The 16,673-nt window shown below is 40.6% G+C and overlaps 1 protein-coding gene across 1 annotated transcript in view; it reads right to left on the reverse strand.

Moving 5' to 3' along the window:
• The window catches only part of MCTP2 (multiple C2 and transmembrane domain containing 2), a 438,267-nt gene that overhangs the window by 194,627 nt on the left and 226,967 nt on the right, over nt 1-16,673 (reverse strand). The gene's annotated exons all lie outside the window — the stretch shown is intronic.

Here is a 16,673-nt window from a genome sequence, read left to right on the forward strand (position 1 = left end):
TAAAGTACACGGATGATGGGAGGGACAAGGCAGGATTAAGCGGAAGGAACCACTGCCTGAAGAACCTTTCTCCCAAAAACAGCCTCCGAAGAAGCAAAAGTATCAAATTTGGAAAATTTGGAAAAAGTGTGAAGCGAAGACCAAGTCACGGCCTTGCAAATCTGTTCAACAGAGGTCTCATTTTTAAAGGCCCAGGTGGAAGCCACAGCTCTAGTAGAATGAGCTGTAATCCTTTCAGGGGGCTGCTGTCCAGCAGTCTCATAGGCTAGGCGTATTATGCTCCGAAGCCAAAAGGAAAGAGAGGTTGCCGAAGCTTTTTGACCTCTCCTCTGTCCAGAGTAAACGACAAACAGGGTAGATGTTTGACGAAAATCTTTAGTAGCTTGTAAGTAAAACTTCAAGACACGGACTACGTCCAGATTATGTAAAAGACGTTCCTTCTTTGAAGAAGGATTAGGACACAATGATGGAACAACAATCTCTTGATTGATATTCTTGTTAGAAACCACCTTAGGTAAAAACCCAGGTTTGGTACGCAGGACTACCTTATCTGCATGAAAAATCAGATAAGGAGAATCACATTGTAAGGCAGATAGCTCAGAGACTCTCCGAGCCGAGGAAATAGCCATAAAAAACAGAACTTTCCAAGATAAAAGTTTAATATCAATGGAATGAAGGGGTTCAAACGGAACTCCTTGAAGAACTTTAAGAACCAAGTTTAAGCTCCACGGGGGAGCAACAGGTTTAAACACAGGCTTAATTCTAACCAAAGCCTGGCAAAATGCCTGGACGTCTGGAACCTCTGCCAGACGCTTGTGCAAAAGAATAGACTAGGAATATTCTAGGAATCCTAACCTTACTCCATGAGTAATTCTTGGATTTACACTAATAAAGATATTTACTCCAAATCTTGTGGTAGATTTTCCTGGTAACAGGCTTTCGTGCCTGTATTAAAGTATCAATGACTGACTCGGAGAAGCCACGCTTTGATAGAATCAAGCGTTCAATCTCCATGCAGTCAGTCTCAGAGAAATTAGATTTGAATGATTGAAAGGACCTTATATCAGAAGGTCCTGTCTTAGAGGCAGAGTCCATGGTGGAAAGGATGACATGTCCACTAGGTCTGCATACCAAGTCCTGCGTGGCCACGCAGGTGCTATCAGAATCACTGATGCTCTCTCCTGTTTGATTTTGGCAATCAGTCGAGAGAGCAGAGGAAACGGTGGAAACACATAAGCCAGGTTGAAGAACCAAGGCGCTGCTAGAGCATCTATCAGCGTCGCTTCTGGGTCCCTGGACCTGGATCCGTAACAAGGAAGCTTGGCGTTCTGGCGAGACGCCATGAGATCCAACTCTGGTTTGCCCCAACAATGAATCAACTGAGCAAACACCTCCGGATGGAGTTCCCACTCCCCCGGATGGAAAGTCTGACGACTTAGAAAATCCGCCTCCCAGTTCTCCACGCCTGGGATATGGATTGCTGTCAGGTGGCAAGAGTGGTACTCTGCCCAGCGAATTATTTTTGAGACTTCTAACATCGCTAGGGAACTCCTGGTTCCCCCTTGATGGTTGATGTAAGCCACAGTCGTGATGTTGTCCGACTGAAATCTGATGAACCTCAGAGTTGCTAACTGAGGCCAAGCTAGAAGAGCATTGAATATCGCTCTTAACTCCAGAATATTTATTGGAAGGAGTTTCTCCTCCTGAGTCCATGATCCCTGTGCCTTCAGGGAATTCCAGACTGCACCCCAACCTTGAAGGCTGGCATCTGTTGTTACAATTGTCCAATCTGGCCTGCGAAAGGTCATACCCTTGGACAGGTGTACCCGAGACAACCACCAGAGAAGAGAATCTCTGGTCTCTTGATCCAGATTTAGCAGAGGGGACAAATCTGTGTAATCCCCATTCCACTGACTCAGCATGCATAATTGCAGCGGTCTGAGATGAAGGCGCGCAAATGGCACTATGTCCATTGCCGCTACCATTAAGCCGATTACCTCCATACACTGAGCTACCGAAGGGCGCGGAATGGAGTGAAGAACACGGCAAGCATTTAGAAGTTTTGATAACCTGGACTCCGTCAGGTAAATTTTCATTTCTACAGAATCTATAAGAGTCCCTAAGAAGGAGACTCTTGTGAGTGGGGATAGAGAACTCTTTTCCTCGTTCACTTTCCACCCGTGCGACCTCAGAAATGCCAGAACTATCTCTGTATGAAACTTGGCAACTTGAAAGCTTGACGCCTGTATCAGGATGTCGTCTAGATACGGAGCCACCGCTATGCCTCGCGGTCTTAGAACCGCCAGAAGTGAGCCCAGAACCTTTGTAAAGATTCTCGGGGCTGTAGCCAACCCGAAGGGAAGAGCTACAAATTGGTAATGCCTGTCTAGAAAGGCAAACCTTAGAAACCGATGATGATCTTTGTGAATCGGTATGTGAAGGTAGGCATCCTTTAAGTCCACTGTGGTCATGTACTGACCTTCTTGGATCATGGGTAAGATGGACCGAATAGTTTCCATTTTGAAAGATGGAACTCTGAGGAATTTGTTTAAGATCTTTAGATCCAAAATTGGTCTGAAGGTTCCCTCTTTTTTGGGAACCACAAACAGATTCGAATAAAAACCCTGTCCTTGTTCCGTCCTCGGAACTGGATGGATCACTCCCATAACTAGGAGGTCTTGCACACAGCATAGGAATGCCTCTTTCTTTATCTGATTTGCAGATAGCCTTGAAAGATGAAATCTCCCTTGTGGAGGGGAAGCTTTGAAGTCCAGAAGATATCCCTGAGATATGATCTCCAACGCCCAGGGATCCTGAACATCTCTTGCCCATGCCTGGGCGAAGAGAGAAAGTCTGCCCCCTACTAGATCCGTCGCCGGATAGGGGGCCGTTCCTTCATGCTGTCTTAGAGGCAGCAGCAGGCTTTCTGGCCTGCTTGCCTTTGTTCCAGGACTGGTTAGGTTTCCAGGCCTGCTTAGATTGAGCAAAAGTTCCCTCTTGTTTTGAAGCGGAGGAAGTTGATGTTGCACCTGCCTTGAAATTTCGAAAGGCACGAAAATTAGACTGTTTGGCCTTTGCTTTGGCCCTGTCCTGAGGAAGGGTGTGACCCTTACCTCCAGTAATGTCAGCAATAATTTCCTTCAAACCAGGCCCGAATAAGGTCTGCCCCTTGAAAGGAATGTTGAGTAATTTAGACTTCAAAGTCACGTCAGCTGACCAGGATTTAAGCCATAGCGCCCTACGCGCTTGGATGGCGAATCCGGAATTTTTAGCCGTTAGTTTAGTCAAATGAACAATGGCATCAGAAACAAATGAGTTAGCTAGCTTAAGTGCTCTAAGCTTGTCAATAATTTCAGTCAATGGAGCTGTATGGATGGCCTCTTCCAGGGCCTCAAACCAGAATGCCGCCGCGGCCGTGACAGGCGCAATGCATGCAAGGGGCTGTAAAATAAAACCTTGTTAAATAAACATTTTCTTAAGGTAACCCTCCAATTTTTTATCCACTGGATCTGAAAAAGCACAACTGTCCTCAACCGGGATAGTAGTACGCTTTGCTAAAGTAGAAACTGCTCCCTCCACCTTAGGGACCGTCTGCCATAAGTCCCGTGTAGTGGCGTCTATTGGAAAAAAAATTCTTAATATAGGAGGTGGGGAAAAAGGCACACCCGGTCTATCCCACTCCTTCCTAATAATTTCTGTAAGCCTTTTAGGTATAGGAAAAACATCAGTACACACCGGTACCGCATAGTATTTATCCAGCCTACACAATTTCTCTGGTACTGCAACTGTGTTACAGTCATTCAGAGCAGCTAATACCTCCCCGAATCAGAGATGTCACCCACAGACTGAAGCTCTCCGTCCTCATGATCTGCATATTGGGACGCAGTATCAGACATGGCCCTTACAGCATCTGCGCGCTCTGTATTTCTCCTAACCCCAGAGCAATCGCGCTTGCCTCTTAATTCAGGCAACCTGGATAATACCTCTGACAGGGTATTATTCATGATTGCAGCCATGTCCTGCAAGGTAATCGCTATGGGCGTCCCTGATGTAATTGGCGCCATATTAGCATGCATCCCCTGAGCGTGAGGCGAAGGGTCTGACACGTGGGGAGAGTTAGTCGGCATAACTTCCCCCTCGTCAGAATCTTCTGGTAATATTTCTTTTATAGTTAAAGACTGATCTTTACTGTTTAAGGTGAAATCAATACATTTAGTACACATTCTCCTATGGGGCTCCACCATGGCTTTCAAACATAATGAACAAGTAGTTTCCTCTGTGTCAGACATGTTTAAACAGACTAGCAATGAGACTAGCAAGCTTGGAAAACACTTTAAACAAGTTTACAATCAATATAAAAAACGTTACTGCACCTTTAAGAAACACAAATTTTGTCAAAATTTGAAATAACAGTGAAAAAAGGCAGTTACACTAACAAAATTTTCACAGTGTATGTAACAAGATAGCAGAGCATTGCACCCACTTGCAAATAAATGATTAACCCCTTAATACCCAAAACGGAATAATAAAAGACAAAAACATTTTTTCAAACAGTCACAACAACTGCCACAGCTCTACTGTGGCTTTTTACCTCCCTCAAAAACGACTTTGAAGCCTTTTGAGCCCTCCAGAGATGTCCTGGATCATGCAGGAAGAAGCTGGATGTCTGTGTCTGTAATTTTTGCTGTGCAAAAAAATGGCAAAATAGGCCCCTCCCACTCATATTACAACAGTGGAAAGCCTAAGCAAACTGTTTCTAGGCAAAATTCAAGCCAGCCATGTGGAAAAAAACTAGGCCCCAATAAGTTTTATCACCAAATACATATAAAAACGATTAAACATGCCAGCAAACGTTTTATATTACATTTTTATAAGAGTATGCATCTCTATTAATAAGCCTGATACCAGTAGCTCTCACTGCATTTAAGGCTTTACTTACATTAGTTCGGTATCAGCAGCATTTTCTAGCAAATTCCATCCCTAGAAAAATATTAACTGCACATACCTTATTGCAGGAAAACCTGCACGCCATACCCTCTCTGAAGTTACCTCACTCCTCAGAATATGTGAGAACAGCCATGGATCTTAGTTACTTCTGCTAAGATCATAGAAAACGCAGGCAGATTCTTCTTCTAAAAACTGCCTGAGATAAACAGTACACTCCTAACTTTTGATTGAAGAATAAACTAAGTATAAAACACCACACTCCTCTTACGACCTCCATCTTGGTTGAGGCTTGCAAGAGAATGACTGGATATGACAGTTAGGGGAGGAGCTATATAGCAGCTCTGCTGTGGGTGATCCTCTTGCAACTTCCTGTTGGGAAGGAGAATATCCCATAAGTAATGGATGATCCGTGGACTGGATACACTTAACAAGAGAAATTATGTTTTCTTTCATCAGATGGTGAGAGTCCATGAGTCATGTGTGGGAATCTATAACAAAGCAGTAAAGTCCACGAGATCACCAAGAAATGGGGGGGGGGGACACAAATAGCTAAGGCAAGTACAAACTGATCAGGAAGCAGTCTCAGAAGATGAATACACATTAAAGTGAAAATGTCGACAATGTATGCAGAGAAGACCAAGTAGTTGTCTTGAAAATCTGATTAATAGGAGCTCATTCATTATGAAAGACCTATAAAGGAGCAACTGCTCTAGTAGAATGAGCAGTAATGCACTCAGAAGGACTTTTCAACGCAAAGAAGTATAGCCCAGATTTGAAACAAAGCTCTGCTGATCAGATTACCACACTACCTACAACGGTCATGAGAGCTTTCCCCACCCACAGAGATTACAGCACAAGAGGAACAGGAAAGGGTCACAGAAAAGGTATGCACCTGTGCTACTAATAATCGATAAAGCCACAAAACCCAAAGAAAACGAGAACTTACTACAGGTAAGGGAGAATAAACTTGAGCTCCTTAAAACTGACCAAGATAAATTTAAATTGACAGTAATATTTTTTTTTTTTTTTTTTTAAATCACAATTATTAAAAGTGCCCCAAAGTGCTATAAAGTGCAAATATAAGGTGTGTGATGTACAAATATATGTCTCCAGACTATTTGAAGCATGTGTACATATTCATACTAATAGCTGGTGGGCTATGAAGGTGCAAAGTATTTACCTGTCAGCATCCTCGTCCACTGAGCTTACCTCAGCTGCAGCAACTTGTTTCTAGTAGACAAGCCCAACCTAGGCAGTGCAGGCACAATGCCAAGGATCTAAACAAGTAACAGCAACTACGACAAATGGCATTGATGGACAAGTTTACAGGTAGGGCTGTGGATCCACAAGGAACAGCCCACGGTTGAACAAGGGATTGGTGGACAAGTTATTTCACATGGGAGGCCTGTGACATTTCTCAATGACAAATCCTTGTCTATCTTTCTGACAACAGGATATTTGCTCTGGTATGTTGAGGTATCAAGTTAGCCTGCTGGCAATTATTCAACAATAGACTATTATGTACCCCATTGTTTAGGTGTTACAATACGTAACAAGCCATGTTACAAAGTTCATGGCCACATTAATGGAGTCACTGTAAAATGTTATATTGCAATACTTTTGAATTAGAAATAAATGTGTTTGTTATAGTGCTACAAAATATGCTTCCACTCTATAAAGTCCTTTTGTTTTTACAAAGGATATGGTTGTAGGATTACACCACATTTTAATTTACATAATAAAAAAAAACACAGGATATTTTAAAGGAATGTTAGTCTTTTTTTTAATCACATACTAAAAGAACAAAATGGGGAAGGATTAGACACAACTAAGTAAAACCATAGAAATATATTAAGAGCAAATTTAGTATTCATCTATGTTTGTTTGTTTACTTTTTATTCTGATTGACAACACATAGATTCTTCACCTTTGGTAAGCAAAATATTATATTTTCTAAAAATGCCCAGGGGCACAGTGCCAGATTTAGCAATGGTTACAATGGTTTTTACTTTTTTCCGGACCAAAGAAACTACTTTTTTTTTTTGCCTTTTCTCAGGGAAGCAAAAACAAGCTAGACACTAGACAGCTAGACCCTTGCACAATCAGAGATTGGCAAAAGCTTCCATGTGCTGTCCCTATGAATATAAAACAACTAATTTATTATTTATAAAACTTTTGCCAGCTTATGATTTACTATTTACCAAGGCTGTACTGCATAAAGGAAGTCCTTATGGATCTTAAAGGGATAGTCTAGTCAAAATTAAACTTTCATTAATCAGACAGAGCATGCAATTTTAAGCAACTTTCTAATTTACTCCTAGTATCAATTTTTCTTCATTCTCTTGGTATCTTTACTTAAAAAAGCTGGAATGTAAGTTAAGGAGCTGGCCCATTTTTGGTTCAGGACCCGGGTAGCACTTGCTAATTGGTGGCTACATTTAGACACCAATCAACAAGTGCTACCCATGCGCTGAACCAAAAAATGTGCCAGCACCTATGCTTACATTCCTGCTTTTTCAAATAAAGATACCAAGAGAATGAAGAAAATTTGAAAATAGGAGTAAATAAGAAAGTTTCTTAAAATTGCATGCTCTATCTGTATCAAGCTTAATTTTGACTTTAATGGATCATTGGTTGCTTCCAGCCTCTCTCTTTCATATTCTTCTTGCACGGAAATAATCTTGTAATACTGACAGAAATGTGTGGACATATTCCATGTGGTTACTATGCACAGTTAATAAATACTTTAAGGAACATTTAACTGCAACTACAGTAGCAGGGTTACTACTAACCAAACTAGTGCTTTTCCTTCTGTTCCTACAGCTCTCTCTAAAGCCATTCTCTTATTATACCCAATTACAGAAGCTAGCTGGGATAGCTGTATACTGGGCATCACCATCTTGTTACACATGTATTGTTTCATTCTGTGAGAGAAGCAGTGCACGTTCACAGATCAATGACATTGATGGCTTTTTCACATCTTTACTTTGCATTTTGGATTAATTTGCACAATAGAAATCCGAAAAATTACATTTTTGCATTTTGTACACAGTTTAAAAGTTATTTAACAAATCTAGAAATGCCCTCAGGAATGATATAGAGAAATGCAGCCACCGCCCTAATAAAAATTACCCTAAAAACAACAACAAAAAACATCACAATTACTGAAAGCTATAAACATCTCATTAGACTGAGATAATTCTACTTCAGTATTTCAAGCAAAACACACACAAAAAAATGATATTGTGTTTTGTAAAAGAAATGCATAATGCACAGTATATTTGGAAGATGCAGTCATAGAATTACTTGGCTACAGATCAGTATGCTGGTTCACAATGTATCAACACAAAATAACATTCATATAGCTTGTTCCAAAGAAGTACGTTCTAAAGTTGTAAAGTTTTACCTCACAGTGTACCGAGCTAAAAACTGAAAAGTTGCAGAACTAGCTGCCTAACAGCTAACAAACAGAAGCAGTACTTAAGGTAAAGTTTTTTTGTTAAAGAAACCTCTAAACATTACTCATCTTAAGTCTTTATGATTAACTGAAGTGCACAATACTAGGTTTTCAGTTCAATACTACCCCTAAATGTCCACAAGATGGTGATATTTAATCTCAAATTGCCTTTAAACGTCTTCTGTAGTTAAAATTTCCAATATATCACTATACCAAAAGCTACAACCACGGTAGGGGGAAAGAAAAAGGGAGATCAAAATTATACCTTTTTACCAAAGCATGAAAACAAAAGTTACAGAAATAAAATGGAAAGACTGTTTTTAGAGGCTTGATGAATATTGATTTTGTAAACCTGCATTTTCTATTTACACTGCTGGCTGGCAGCAGGATGCAACAGACTGCACAGTAAGGACTAGATTTATCAAAGGCTAGGCGAACTATGTATGTGCTACGCCTGTAACTGCGCCCCAGCTCGCCTCCGGAGAAGCGCACAGATGCGCCTGAATTTATAAAAAAAATAGACGTAACTTTGCGCATGCGAGCTGGGGCGTAATAATGATAAATTTTGCCTGTTGGAAAAAGGATTTACTCCCTATTTATCACAGTACATCCCTATAAATATTTGTGCAGCCATGTTTTGAAAATAATTATATCTATATATATATATATATATATATATACATATATATATATATATATATATATATAAAACTGTTAGTACACATATGCGCCTGTGGAAGCGCAAATTTATGGCGATAACCGTCTCTTCTTGGCGGTGAGCCTTTGAAAAATTAGTTAAAAGAAGAAAGTACTGCCTCACAAGATGTAAAAGCATGTATTATAATGGTGTTCGCCTCAGTCTGTAATTGAAGCCAAAATTTCAGTTCCCTATCGGCGCAAAGCAATGATAAATAAGAAACTGGGCATATTTGTAGGTTGGGCTGTTAAATTACGCCTATTACTATTGTACATTGTTGCACTCGGGAGCGCGCCTGTGCGCCTAGGCGAATGCAAGCTGAGTGCGAAGAGGTTTCTTTCAGATTTGCACAATTAAAGGCGCATAGTACTTTAATGAATATGAGGATCAGTGCGTATGCATTATTTTGACCGTAAATATAGGAGAAGGGCTTTGATAAATCTAGCCCTAAATCACCATATCTTTCTTTTGGCAGCTAGGGAATTAACTGCAATCTTACTGTAACAAACATTCTCAGCTACATTGTAAATGGAGGTTGTTTTATGGCTATCCCGTTGAAATCAATATTTAGGAAGGTCTCTATTTAAAGATTACAATTGCCAACTACATTTCAGTTGGACTTGGATACCAGTCAATTATAAAACCATTGTCTGACATACACGTTCTTTAGGTAAAATCTCACTAATGTAGCATACTAAACCTTCAAAGGGCCCTCACATACTATTCTATATACAGGGAGTGCAGAATTATTAGGCAAGTTGTATTTTTGAGGATTAATTTTATTATTGAACAACAACCATGTTCTCAATGAACCCAAAAAACTCATTAATATCAAAGCTGAATAGTTTTGGAAGTAGTTTTTAGTTTGTTTTTAGTTATAGCTATTTTAGGGGGATATCTGTGTGTGCAGGTGACTATTACTGTGCATAATTATTAGGCAACTTAACAAAAAACAAATATATACCCATTTCAATGATTTATTTTTACCAGTGAAACCAATATAACATCTCAACATTCACAAATATACATTTCTGACATTCAAAAACAAAACAAAAACAAATCAGTGACCAATATAGCCACCTTTCTTTGCAAGGACACTCAAAAGCCTGCCATCCATGGATTCTGTCAGTGTTTTGATCTGTTCACCATCAACATTGCGTGCAGCAGCAACCACAGCCTCCCAGACACTGTTCAGAGAGGTGTACTGTTTTCCCTCCTTGTAAATCTCACATTTGATGATGGACCACAGGTTCTCAATGGGGTTCAGATCAGGTGAACAAGGAGGCCATGTCATTAGATTTTCTTCTTTTATACCCTTTCTTGCCAGCCCACGCTGTGGAGTACTTGGACGCGTGTGATGGAGCATTGTCCTGCATGAAAATCATGTTTTTCTTGAAGGATGCAGACTTCTTCCTGTACCACTGCTTGAAGAAGGTGTCTTCCAGAAACTGGCAGTAGGACTGGGAGTTAAGCTTGACTCCATCCTCAACCCTTAAAAGGCCCCACAAGCTCATCTTTGATGATACCAGCCCAAACCAGTACTCCACCTCCACCTTGCTGGCGTCTGAGTCGGACTGGAGCTCTCTGCCCTTTACCAATCCAGCCACGGGCCCATCCATCTGGCCCATCAAGACTCACTCTCATTTCATCAGTCCATAAAACCTTAGAAAAATCAGTCTTGAGATATTTCTTGGCCCAGTCTTGACGTTTCAGCTTGTGTGTCTTGTTCAGTGGTGGTCGTCTTTCAGCCTTTCTTACCTTGGCCATGTCTCTGAGTATTGCACACCTTGTGCTTTTGGGCACTCCAGTGATGTTGCAGCTCTGAAATATGGCCAAACTGGTGGCAAGTGGCATCTTGGCAGCTGCACGCTTGACTTTTCTCAGTTCATGGGCAGTTATTTTGCGCCTTGGTTTTTCCACACGATTCTTGCGACCCTGTTGACTATTTTGAATGAAACGCTTGATTGTTCGATGATCACGCTTCAGAAGCTTTGCAATTTTAAGAGTGCTGCATCCCTCTGCAAGATATCTCACTATTTTTGACTTTTCTGAGCCTGTCAAGTCCTTCTTTTGACCCATTTTGCCAAAGGAAAGGAAGTTGCCTAATAATTATGCACACCTGATATAGGGTGTTGATGTCATTAGACCACACCCCTTCTCATTACAGAGATGCACATCACCTAATATGCTTAATTGGTAGTAGGCTTTCGAGCCTATACAGCTTGGAGTAAGACAACATGCATAAAGAGGATGATGTGGTCAAAATACTAATTTGCCTAATAATTCTGCACTCCCTGTATAAAGTGTTTCTTTTTTTTAATTTAATTTTCATTAAATTTCAAGATCAGCACTTGTGCAGCAGCATTAATATACACTATGCACATGCCTATATTTCTGAGAGAAATACTGCCCTAAGTATTTGGAAGATTAAAATTTGGATACAAGAAATATCATTCTCTCTCACATTTGTATAGTTTCTGTGAAATCTCATGAAATTACAGTAAAGCAAACGTTTAAGGAAGTTTACAGTGAAATCTCATAAAATATCTGAAATCTCATGAGATTACAGTAAAGCAAAATGTGACATCAGCACTGATTAAGCTGATTGGCTGTTTTTTTTTATTTCTAAAATGCAGCTTACAATAGCTGAAGGGTAACTGTTCACAGAGCACTTACTCTAATGAGCTGTAGAAATTATGATGTAAAAAAAAAATGTATGCTTACCTGATGAATGAATATCTTTCATGATGGTGAAAATCCACAAGTCATCACATGTGGGAATATTCCCCTCCTGACCAAAAGGAGGAGCAAAAGACACCTCAACACACCAAACCTCTACTACTTTCCATGATCCCCATTTATACATATAGCAACCGGGGCAAAGTAGTGCAAAAACAAGTACTGCCTCCACCTGAACAAAAAAAAAAAAAGGACGGGGCTCGTGGACTTTCATTATCATGAAAGAAATGAATTTATCAAGTAAGCATACATTTTGATTTCTTTCATCAGATGGTGAAAGTCCACAAGTCATGTGTGGGAATCAATACCAAAGCCATGGGGTCCACAAGACCACCTCAAAAAGGGTGGATAAACAGTGAAGGCAGGATGTTACTATTGAAGCAGTACGGCCCACAGAACTCTCCTGCCAAAGGCAGCCTTAGAAGAAGTATAAACATCAAAGTGATAAAACTTAGAAAAAGTGTGTGAAGAAGGCCAAGTTGCTAGCAAGCATAAGACACAGGAATGCAGAGCCTCTAAGTGTAATATTTTTTGTAAATTATTAAAAGCGCAAGTAAAATTCCATTTTCTAAAATAATCAAAGCATATTACAATGAATGTGGTATTGGAACATCTGACCCGGTGCCTCTCAGTGTAAAATCACAGTCTCACTGTTCCTGTATAGGTGTGGATGAGACAGTCTATGGATATTTTGTTTTCTCCAACACGATCTTCAATCGCATGTGTTTATCCCTACACTGTCCTCAACGCATTTCCTCTGGACCCAGCCAGACTTTTTCAAGAAGTAACAGTCAAAGTTCGTCTATAGGGCGTATAAAAAGCTGTTAATGTTCTGTGATTGGCTGGAACAAATGTCAATCACGGATACTGGAAAGTGTAATAAGTAACACAGTGACTAGAATTGTATCCTGATTTGTGGATGAGCTTGTCCTTCAAGTTAAAAGAGCTAATCGCATGGAAGAAAGATGTAAATAACCGCAATATTTGCTTTTTCCCCCCAGAGAAACCTCTATGACTAAGCACTAAGCGTTCAATTTACATACCTTCAAATTTAGCAATTTGAGATCCTGATGGAAAAACGGTCCTTAAGACAGAAGGTCTGGTTTTAAAAGGAAGTGGCCTACTCCCTGAGCCCAAATCACAGAACCTTTGTAAATATCCGAGGAGCCGTAGCCAGACCGAAATGGAGAACCATAAACTGATAGTGCTTGTTTTGGAAAGCAAATTGTAGAAATTGATGATGATCCGAAGGATTTGGATGTGTAAATATGCATCCTTCAGGTCCACTGTGGATATAAACTGACCCTGAAGTACCAGTTTCCATCTTGAAGGAAGGAATCTTTTAAAGACTTCTTGAGAATCTTTAGATCCAGTATGGATCTGAAAGTCCTTTTCCTTCTTTGGAACAATGAACAGGTTTGAATAAAACCATGTTCCCTGGTCTGCCATTGGAACTGGGACAATCACTCCCATGTCCTCTAGGTCCTGTACACAATGAAAAAAGGCTGCTCTCTATTCCAATCTTTTAAAAGGAATGAAAATGGGCACCACATTTTCCCTTGGTCTAGACTTCTTATCCTGAGGCAAGAAAGCTCCCTTTGCCCCTGTCACAATAGAAATAATCAAGTCAAATTATTAGCTAAAGAGCTCTACTTGACAAAAATGCAAGTGTCATATGTTTTGCTTTAATACAAATTATCTGGATGATAGCATCACAGATGAAGGAATACGCTCTCTTAAAAATGGATCCTATCCTGGATATCCTCTAAAGTAGATTCCACTGACAGTAGATCTTTAAGGAGTTGCACCAAAAAGCTGCAGCTCCAGCTACCGCAGCAATGCTTACAGCTGGTTGAAACAATAGATCCCCCTGTAAAAAGGCATTCCTAATGTAACCCTCTAATTTTTTGTCCATTGGATCTTCAAAGGAAGTACTGTCCCCTAGAGGAATAGTAGTCCGCATGGCTAAAGTAAAAGTAACACTATCAACCTTTGGAAGAGTCCCCCACAATTTCAAGTTTCTTTCCAGAACAGGGAAAAGCTTCTTGAAAGTAGGCTATGGAGTAAATGGAACTCCAGGCTTGTCCCATCGCTTAGAAATTATTTCTGACACTAAAGACAAGACAGGAAAAGAGTTAGGGACCTTGGACTTAGGTCTGAAAATAAGGTCAGCACTGGTTTGTCCTCAACCACTCTAGGTTCCTGAACCCATAAAGTTCTCAAAACCTACTTAAAGTAAGGGATGGAGATGATCCATCTTAAAAGTAATCTTCTCTAGTTCCCTTTCAGATTCAGAGGAAATTTCCTCTGAAGAAATGTCATCTTTAACACCTTAACGACCATCGGCGTACCCTGTACAACACTGGTCGTTATGCCCTTATTGGCCTTATGGGCCTCTCTCTGCCGCAATATTGCAATATCACACTATTTCTGCATGCCCCACGAGTGTGGCAGTGCCAAAATAGATGGGCAGAGTTACCAAAAGCAGAGAGTGCCACTCTCTGGCCCTCTTTGCTTCGGGCTCATCGTTGGTGGTGTGGGAGGGTTAAGACGGAGGTGGGTGGCCCATCGCTGCAGAGGGCGGGAGGGGGGAGGGAGCGAGCAGTCCGGCAGTGAGTGGGAAGGAGGGAGAAGCAGGCTCTTTTAAGGTAATGGAGGGGATTAGATCTGGGAGGGAGGTAGGGTAATGATCTGGGAGGGGGTATGGTAATGAAGGGGGGCAGCTACACTACAGAAAAATACATTTTTATTAGTATTATAAAAATAACATTAAAAAAAATAATGTAACTGTGTACTGGCAGACAGCTGCCAATACCTAAGATGGTGGGAATTATTTAGCAGGGGGAGGGTTAGAGAGCTTTTTGGGAGGGATCAGGGAGGTGGGAAAGTAAGGGGGTAATCCTACATTAAGGTAAATAATAAAAAATAAAAATAAAAAAAGTGTAAAACTACATACTGGCAGACCGTCTCCCAGTACTTAAGATGGGGGTGATCGGTGGAGGAGGGAAGAGAGCTGTTTGAAAGGGGTCAGGTAGGGATCAGGGGAGGGCAAGTGTCAGGTGAGAGGCTAACCTTTACAGTTAAGCTAAAATTAACCTTACAAGCTACCTAATTAACCCATTCATTGCCGGGAATAATAAAAGTGTGATGCACAGCTGCAATTAGCGGCCTTCTAATTACCAAAAAGTAATGCCAAAGCCATATATGTCTGCTATTTCTGAACAAAGGGGATCCCATAGAAGCATTTACAACCATTTATGCCATCATTGCACAAGCAGTATGTAAATAATTTCAGTGAGAAATCCAAAGTTTGTGAAAAAGTTAATGTTTTTTTTAATTTGATCGCATATGGCGGTGAAATGGTGGCATGAAATATACCAAAATGGGCCTCGATCAATACTTTGGGTTGTCTACTAAAAAAATATATAGTTTTAATAGGTAAATATAAAAAAGGCTCTATTTCTGCTTAAATGTAGTGATGGCAAAAATGCTAAAAATACTCTGGTCTTTTTGGGAAGTTTTAGTCTGAAATGAACGGTCCTTAAGGTGTTAAAGCCTGTGCCTGTCTGACCTTGAAAGGTTCAGTAGGGGTACAGCCCTTTGATGAGGATCCTGAGGAAATGTGTTCAGATTTGCATTTGCAGGCGGCATAGTAATGTATACAGTTAGATGACTAACAGAAGGACTAGAGCTAGGGCCCTGAGAATGAGAATGTAGAACAGAGGCTAAGCAGGAACTGCAAAGTTGTGCTGGGCGTCATATAGTAACCAACTTGCATATTAAACATTTGTCCATAGGACTGCCCTCAGTTATGATCAAATCAGTGGCTGCAGCCTCAGTCTGCTTCATGTGTGCCAAATAATAAGGTACACTCTAACAAAGGGGATAATAGTGTAATAATGAGAGTAGTTTTGTAGAAGACACTCAGAAAAAAACTCCCCCTGTAAGAAAGAGTAAATATAACTTGCTGGTATGAACTCCCAACATTCATTATCCGGTCTAACGTTCCAAAAATATATACAATAAATCAACAAAAGTATTTATTTATATTGATTTAAAAAGTATTAATGTGCCCCCTGTGCTCATGTATAGGTATCTCACCCACTCTTGACACCTCAGGTGATCCAATGCACAAGCAATGCCTATACAGCTGAGCTTCCTGCATCCGGCCGCACTGAGTGAAGAAAAAGAGGCGGACGCTCTTCTGTGGTTGGAAACCAGTTAAAGTGATTTCTTAATCCACAGGAGTAACAAGTGCTGTTAAGATTCCCTCAGCTGTGAATTCGACCAGAGCTCTCAGGTCCCGGAGATAAGCGAGTCCAAAGAAATTTAAAGGGCCAGATCCCTCAACTAACCCCAGTCAAATAAACACTGCAGTGTTATGAAAACACCCAACAACATAACCCCATGACTATTACAGTGGTACCCATAACATATGGGGAACAATTTATGTCTCAATAGCATACTTTAATTACCCTGCGCATAAACCTGTGAATAGTGCAAAAACCACACTGACAAAATTTGACTGAAAATGTCAAGCAGGCAAGGGTTATGGCCTGTAGATCAATTAAATTGACTGAATATTAAGCTAAATGCCACCACAGTCTTAGGTAAACAGGTACTTACTCACCCTCCAGACCTCTTCACTGTCCATTTATCCATGCTGCAGTAAAGCTCGGTCATTGGCTGTAACTAACAGTGTAGGACCTTGATGGGAGAGTACAGACCATGGCCAGACAGGAAGAGGCAAAGGTGCTGCCTTTTGGTCTACTTGTGACTAAGACTCAGAGGAAGAGATTTACACCGCACAAGCCTCTCTTCTAGGAACTTTAC

This window comes from Bombina bombina, chromosome 6 (genome assembly GCF_027579735.1).
Source record: "Bombina bombina isolate aBomBom1 chromosome 6, aBomBom1.pri, whole genome shotgun sequence".
In the NCBI taxonomy this organism is placed as follows: Eukaryota; Metazoa; Chordata; class Amphibia; order Anura; family Bombinatoridae; genus Bombina; species Bombina bombina.